The sequence below is a fragment of the Lygodium microphyllum genome, chromosome 6, assembly GCF_053477565.2.
Source record: "Lygodium microphyllum isolate KBCC chromosome 6, Lygodium_microphyllum_v1.1.10, whole genome shotgun sequence".
Taxonomy (NCBI): domain Eukaryota; kingdom Viridiplantae; phylum Streptophyta; class Polypodiopsida; order Schizaeales; family Lygodiaceae; genus Lygodium; species Lygodium microphyllum.
Genome location: NC_141140.1, coordinates 44,795,211 through 44,803,641, shown reverse-complemented (window position 1 = coordinate 44,803,641; position 8,431 = coordinate 44,795,211). Strand labels below are relative to the sequence as shown.

Below are 8,431 nucleotides of genomic sequence, written 5' to 3'. Positions count from 1 at the left end.
GGCTTGTCCATAATCCGCCCGAAGGCTATCCAGTAATCCACAGGGATCACTAATCCAAGCTTCTGCCCGTAGACTAGTATGCGGGCCTCGAGATCCAATCCCGAGTCACGTTAGCCTCTTGTGCAAGACCCGGAAGGCGAGGGATTTACGGCCAGAGCCCCCCCGGCACCCAAGCGTCCTCCTGCTCCAAGCAGAGCTCAACGGAGAGACCTCTCGCGGCGGGTTCGGTCCACATTCTCGGCACAGTCAACAACCCCCTTGGTTAGGGTCAGGCAGGCAGTCGGGGGTAACTGAAGCTGCCTCTCCCTTCAGGCCTTCAACCTGAAGTATAGATATTCATTTAATTTGTAATTCATAAATCAAACAGTGCTCTAAAATCTCTAGCAAGCACAAACACTTCCATTAACCGATCTTATTGTTGGCAAACTGCTAAGGAATGATTCTTTCCTTTCGAATGCATCAGCACTCGTTCCACGGTGTCTTGCAACTTGGCGTCCCTTATATTCTGGGTTAGGGCGTACCCTATTAACCCAACTTGGTCAACCCTAAAGTTCATTGGATACTTTAGTTTCCCGTTTTTAACTTTCCTTATTTAGAAGGATATCAAAGAATACATCCTTTTGCAAGAAAACTTGCGTAAGGATCTGCCATCCTTGCTGAGGGAATTTAACCTTCCTTCTTGTGAATCAATCACAAGACCATATGACTTTGTACTTGCTGCGCAAGTCCTGCATCGTAATATACGATGAAACAATCCATTTTAGTTTCTTTAAGCTGACGTTTGTCAGACTTAGGATCTCTTTTTAAGAACCTCAGGGACAAACCCTAGTTCTTTTTTATTTACGATTTATTGACCCTACAATCAGGGAAGGTAGGCAAGTATTTAAGGTATAAACGTTTCTTGGTTTTTAAATCATTTCCAAGGCATATTTCGTAGCATAGGTATTTCTAAGTTTACATTAATTCCGTTAACTTTTAGAAGGTAATATTGAGATCACTTCGGCACGATTTGTTATCCTTGTGACAATTGATTTTTCAGTCCTAAGCTTTATTGCTTTGGGGTTAGGTAAATTCAATTAATATTCCTTTTTCATTGCGAACGAACTCATGCCAAATAACAATCTTTTCCTTGCTAAGATATGCAGTTAGCAATGATAACTTCCTAGAGTTCAAGCAATGTAAGAAACCTTTCATGAATTTTATCTTCTATGATGATTCCTTGCAAAAAAGAACAGGGGTGAATGGTGCAAGATGCAGTTTTTATACCTTCAAGATTTAACCGAAATATACTACTATAGTAGGTACATAATCTTGCTCGTAATTCGTTTCAATGCATGATGCTATTTGAAGGAAACTATGTTTTATACATTATCATTTTTGCATGTTCAATTAAACTAAACTCCTTCATCATAAGTAACCAGGACAAAATATATCTTATCCCTAACAATTCATCTTGCATGGTTGAATTAAAAGCGATATAAAACCAAGAAGGAAAAACCTGGTTTTGGGGTGAGATATCCACATGGATACCGGGAGATGATCCTCCTGCAGCTACTCCTTGGACTTTCTTAGGCGGCATCGCAGTTGTAATCCTTCAAACGTGAAGGCAGCTTTTACTCTCCTTTTCGGATTTCCACCGTCTCTCTTTCGAGGCAAGGAGCCGTTTAAAGGATTGACCACGAGAAGGGATAATAAGACCTTTAGCTTCTTCGGAGAGGGAAAGGTTTATAAAGCCTAAGAAGGCCCTATAGGGTATATACACGGCAAAAAGGTTATGGGTGAGTGTGGCTTTGCAACCATATGAACCTTGGGAGAACTTTTGGGCTTGGGGTAGAAGGTATAGGAAGGGGGACTTTTAGAGAGGTTTTAGGACACGGAGTAGTAAAGGTTTTAGGGATTTTAACCCAGAGTGATAGGGGAAAGGTGAAGGGTGAAGGCTTATAGCACGGGGGAGAGGGAAAAGGGTGTGTAAGGAAAAGGAGACACGGGGTTAGAAAGGGGGCTTAGGGGGTGTGCTAAGAGAAAAAAAAAAGGAATATGAGGGGGGGGGGTGAAACACGGGGTTTCAAACACAAGAAGGGACTTATAGAGTTAGGCACGGGGGAGAGAATTTGTGGGTTATGAGGCCAAGGGGTGTGGGGGTTTAATGGCCCACGGGAAGGGATTAAAGGTTTAAGACCGGGGCGGGGTGAAAGGATTTTTAAGGGGGTAAAACCGGGAGGGGGTGAAAGGGTAAGGGAAAGGTATAGGAAGGGGGGCTTGAGGAGCCCCCCCCTTAGAAGCTTCAAGAAGCTTCTGTAGCCACGTGGGAGGGGGAAATTTTGACAGCAACCAAGGGGGGAGGGTGGAAGTCTGCAGGCGGTGACGATTGGCTATCCCTCCCTTCTTCCACAGATCGCAGGGCGGCTCCTCCTCAGCAGTGGCAGTCTTTCATCACCCTCCTTCTACACAGGGTACAGTCGGCGCAGCTTCACGATACGGTAGCCTCCTCGGTCGTTCTCCCTCGGGTCCTTCACACTCCCTCTCGTCTTCGTCCTCCCTCCTACAGCCCGGCAGCAACCCAGCAGCGCCAAGGCTTCATCCTCTCCTCCCTTGTAGCCTGTCTTGTCTCTACCGCCCACCCCTAATTTTACAGGGGAGGGGAGGGAATCCTCCCCCCTCAACGTGTCGATGGGCATGTGTTAATGCCCTTGGAAAGCTCCAGCAAGGAGCTTGCCCACTTACTAATCCCCCTCTTCCTCCAGCTCTACTGTCAGGCTGGAGGAGAGGGGGAAAACAATTTTATTTCATATAAAAAGGAATTATCCATTCGGAATTTTTACATTCTCTCCCCCTTAGAGGAATCGAGATGTCCTCATCTCGAGATAAACTGGGGATATTGATGGTTGAGAGTGTCTTCTTCTATCCAAGTGGCATCCTCTTCGGCATAATCTTTCCACTGGACGAGGCATTCTCTCAAGGTTCTGGATCTTAATTGTCTCTCTCTAACATCTAAGATCCTATCAGGCCTTAGCTCAAGGACTCCTTGGCTAGGCATTACAATTTGTTGGTCATCAAGTACATGGTTAGAGTTGGGTACATATTTTTTCAATAGGCTGATATGGAATACTTTGTGAACCTTTAGGTTCTCAGGGAGTTGCAATCTATAAGCATTGGGTCCTAGGCATTTGAGCATTTTGTATGGCCCACAATACCTTGGACTTAGCTTCTTGCAATCTCCTAGGGATAGAGAACTTATTTTAGGGTGTACACAAATGAAGACCATATCTCTTTCTTCGAAGACTCTTTCTTGACGCTTCAAATCCGTGTATGCCTTCTGTCTATCCTTGGCCGCTTGTATGTCTTGTCTTATTGTTTTTATTTGATCATCCATCTCTTCCAACATCTGCCTTGATGCTTCAACCCTTAGGTTTAGATCAAAAAAGTTTAGGGGACTTCAACAGTCATAACCATACAAAGCTTGGAAAGGGGTCATCTGAATGCTTTGCTGGTAAGAAGCATTGTGGGAAAATTCAACCAATGGCAAGTATTGAATCCACCTCTTCGGCTCTCGACAACAGTATGCCCTAAGCATATCCTCGATGACTTGATTTACTCGCTCTATTTGGCCATCCGTTTGGGGATGGTAGGTGGTGCTAAAACAGAGTTGAGTCCCAATAGCTTCAAAGATAGCTCTCTAGAAGTGTGATGTGAAGAGAGAATCTCGATCACTAATGATTCTTCTGGGTAAACCATGTAGCTTGAATATCTCCTTAATAAACAATCTTGCAATATCGAAGGCTTTATAGTTTGTCTTTACTGGAATAAGGTGTGCAACCTTGGTAAGCATGTCAACCACAACCATGATCGAGTTGTATCCTCCCTGGACTTGGGGTAAGCCTACAACAAAATCCATACTGATGAATTCCCATTTCATTTGGGGAATTTCAAGCGGTTGTAGTTTCATTGGCATCATGACATGTTCGGCTTTGATACGTTGGCAAGACAAACACTTAGTGACATATTTGAGAACGTGACCTTTGAGCCTCTCCCAATGGTAGCTCTTCCTAACTGCATTAAGGGTCTTAGCATAGCTAGGATGTCCTGCGAAAGGGGAATCATGAGCTTCCCACATTATCTTTTGCTTAGGTGACTGGCTTGCTGGTATACACAGCCTTGTTCTGTAGTAGAAAAGTCCATTATCAATGGAAAATTCCTGATACTTAGCTTGCAACTTTTGATTCTGCTCCTTGGTAGAGATCTCCTTTAGCATTGTTTGGTAGTCCAAATCATGGCATGCTTCCTCTCTAGCTAACTCAAGTATAGGGTTGTTTGGCATAGATACTTTTGTAGCTAGAGATATGGCCGTTGATTGGATTCTGCAAGATTAGGGAATTTAGGAATACCTTGCGACTAAGTGCATCGGCAACTACATTCTCTTTCCCTGGTCGGTACTTGATTTCAAAGTCATACTCCTCCAACACTTCAATCCACCGACGTTGCCTCATGTTGAGCTCGTTCTGGGTAAAGATCCATTTGAGACTCTTATGGTCGGTTACCAGAGTAAACTTGTTACCCAACAAGTAGTGTCTCCAGAGCTTTAGAGCATGGATGACAGTTAGTAATTCCAGATCATGCGTAGCATAATTCTTTTCATGGTTCTTCAGTTTCCTTGAAGAGTATGCTACTGGATGACCTTCCTGCATAAGTACACACCCCAAGGCAAGAATGCTAGCATCAGTTACTACTTTGAATTCCTTATTGAGGTCTGGAAGTCTTAAAATAGGTGCTGATACCAAACTTTGCTTCAATCTATCGAAGCTATTTTGTTCGGGAGTTGACCATGTAATGGAAGTCTGCTTCTTTAGTAAATCTGTCAGAGGTGCTGCCATCAAAGCATAGTTTTTGATGAAGACCCTATACCATCCTGTCAATCCAAGAAAGCTGCGTATTTCTTTGACAGATACTGGTGTTGGCTATTCAAGCACATCTCTGACCTTGGATGGGTCCACTGATATTCCTTCTGATGATACTATGAATCCGAGATATTCAATCTGACGCTTGAAGAATGCACACTTCTTCATTTTAGCATATAGCTTATGTGACCTCATTGTCTCGAGGACAATCCGAAGTTGAGGTTCATGATCTTCTTCCTGTTTAGAATAGACTAAAGTGTCATCGAAGAAGACAAGCATGAAATCATCAAGATATGGCCTAAAGATATCCTGCATTAATCTATTGAAGGTGGCAGGTGCATTGGTAAGCCCGAATGACATAACCAGGAACTCAAAGTGCCCATATCTTGTATTGAAGGCTGTCTTTGGGATATCTTCTTCCTTGATCCTTATCTAATAGTAACCTGACCTGAGATCAATCTTGGAGAAGATCTTCGCACCCTGAAGACGATCAAGAAGCTCATCTATTCTAGGAATAGGATACTTGTTCTTGACTGTTGATTGATTCAACCCTCGGTAATCAATACATAGTCGAAGTGTCCCATCTTTCTTTTTCTGAAATAGTACTGGAGCTCCCCATGGTGAATTGCTAGGCCAGATGTAGCCCTAATCTAACAATTGCTTGAGTTCTTCCTTCAGCTCAATTGCTTCTGGTATGGACATTCTATAAGGTCTCTTGGCAATTGGCGCAGCTTCAAGTACTAACCTAATCTCATGATCCACTTCTCTTTGAGGCGGAAGCTCAATCAACTCTTTAGGAAATACGTTCGCGTATTCCTTTAGCCAAGAAGGTCCTTCATGAGACTCTTGCTTTGATCTAACTTGTTGAGTTTGATCAAGTAGACGGGTAATCCTTTTTTGACTCCTTTTATGATCCGAGATACCTTGGCCAACTAGATTCTTGGCACTCCTGTCTCACCTTGATTTGTGACTAATTCCCTTTCAGAGTTTCGAAAGGAAACTTGACCCTTTCCACAATGAATGTGGGCATCGTTGGGCTTAAGCCAATCCATTCCGAGTAGACACTCATGGATACCTAAATTCATGAATCTGAATTTAACCGAAGTCTTCTTTCCTCCCAGAAAGAATTCCACCTTAGCAGTTTGCCTGGTACAAGTTACCTCACGACCATTTGCCAATTCCACAAGCAGGGTAGGTGCTTCTACTGTGGCTATTCCTAATCTTTTTGCATATGCTGGTGAGATAAAGGAATGTGTACTGCCACAATCAATCAAGGTTTTGAAACCTTTACCTTGATAGTGCGACGGTGTCGTATTGCTGTGCATTCGAGGTGTGAAATCCACCCAAAAGTTGTGTGTGTGGGATTTGATACTTTGTACATATTTAATTGCTGTGATTATACTTTTGTTCTGTGTAGGCAGTATAGTGAAGAGGGTTTGGAGCAAGAGGAACTTATCAATAATGCTCTAGTTGGCATGTCTTGCCAAGTGGTCAATCAACCTAGACGAGGAGGTTTTGATCAACAGTTCACAGGAGCTTTGGGAGATGTGGCTGAGACTAGCACAGATTCTGAGATTGGTTATGTATATGGTGCTTTGATATTCGTAGGTGTGGATGGTGGAGTTCTTTGTGAAGTTCAATATTTTCAGAATGACATGCATGTTAGCTTCCGTATTAGATCTTCTATAACTGTTGCTATATCTTCTCTAGGCATCTATAATAGAGGTACTTTGGTTGTATATGATGGGGCAGGAATAGAGGAGCTGAAAGAAAAAGCAAGAAGGGGATGACTATTTTAAATGAGGGCTTTTTGGAGGGAAGCAAGAATGGAAGATGATGAGAGAAAGAAAGGGGCCGCTTTTCTGGTTCGAAAAGAAAAGAAGGGAGAAAAACAAAAGAAGTAGAGGAAGTGGTGCGCAGAACAGGGAAGGAAGACAAGCGAAAGAAGAGGAAGCTGGAAGCATCAGCAGCAATTGCTGCAACAGAGGAGTGTTGCGTAAACAATGGTTTGAGCTGCACGACAGAAGAAGACAAGAAAGATGCATCAAAACTGAAAGATGCAAAGAGTGTGCGGGCACTGAAGTTGTTCAAACTCCTCTACGTCCTGTCGCGTTTCGACCCTTTTCTCTTCATGTCTCGCCGCCTTGACAATGTGATCCTTAATAGGCTACAACATTTAATGATTGTTCTGGTGCAAAGGAACTTGACGAAGAAGGTGATGGAGTGCTAAACGAAGGAGGAGACATCGTAGAAGCTGCGATTACAGAAGCTGCGATGGAGGAAAACCAGAAGAAGCTACGGCAATCGTGAGCAGAAAAATATGACAAAAAGGAGGGCAGCAGTTGTTGGACCCTTCTCCAACAGAGACAGCAGCGCATTGCAGTTCAGGAGCTTTGGCCAGCTGCGGTGAGAGACTCAAGCTCGATTGGATGAACAGAAGGACTCCAAGAGCTGCATTCTGCTTTCTCCAGAGAACAAAATCACTGAAAGGATGCCTACATATGACAATTTTTTTTTCCATGTCAACAATATAAATCACCGCGTATAGAGCATTTGCTATGCTTAGAGGATGGGACTGTGGTAGATGTGGTATCTTCAGCTCTAGATCTGCCTAAAAAGTATGTTGAGGAGCTGATCTATTTTGGAGCTGTTTATGTTGCACTAGTGTGCCCTACACCACCAAAGGGTTCTCTCTCTGCATTACAATGGGAACTTTATCAGAAATTTTCTGCACTATCTCGGGACAAAAAAAAGGGCTTGTTTAAAGGGAAAGACAATAGTAGAAGCATAGAAAACAGTCCGTGTAATCAATATATGGGAGGGAGTTGAAGCTGGTGCATATTTGAAAGTACATGTGCATCTTAAGCGATTTCCAAGATGTTATGAAGTGGACTAGAAATTAAGAGTGATTGAAGAGACAGATTCCTATGTTATCCTGGACAAGCCGCTGGTGTGCCGGTAGGGAGTGCTGTTGACAACACATTTGAATGCTGTGCTGTTTTTGCCGCCCGAGCAGTGGGCTTAGGCTCACCCCTGAAGCTTACCCATCAGCTTGACAATTGCACAGAAGGCTATGTGGTCCTTGCAAAGACAAAAGAGTTTGTATCCACTTTTCATTTGTTACTGAAGAATAAGAAGGTTCAAAAGTACTATCTCGTCCTTGCAACTGGTCCAGTGCCTCTTGGAAAGATGACACATTACATGCGCCCAGCTACTCGCAACCCACGGATTGTGTATCCAGTACCTGGGACAGGATGGGCCTGTTGCGAATTGGAAGTTATTGAATGCAAACAGGTTGCATGGCCTGCAAGTAAATTCTAATGACACTTTGAAATGGGAAACCTCTTGATGTTCCACCTTCAAAGAAATTTTTGTCTGGTGAAGAACTGTGAGTCTCTTCATTTTCAACAGCCAGTGATCACTGCCTTACCCTGGTTGTCCTCCACACTGTAGCAACCGAGGGTGTATTATTTAAGCAGAAGCCTTGTATATCTTCAAGAGTGGCTTAGTTACCATTTTAAACCTTATAAACTGGA

The 8,431-nt window shown here is 43.3% G+C and overlaps 1 pseudogene; it reads left to right on the top strand.

Annotated features, from left to right (window-relative positions):
- The first annotated feature begins 7,215 nt into the window (after positions 1-7,215).
- On the top strand, positions 7,216-8,224 carry LOC148034511 (RNA pseudouridine synthase 6, chloroplastic pseudogene; annotated as a pseudogene).
- Positions 8,225-8,431: the final 207 nt, after the last annotated feature.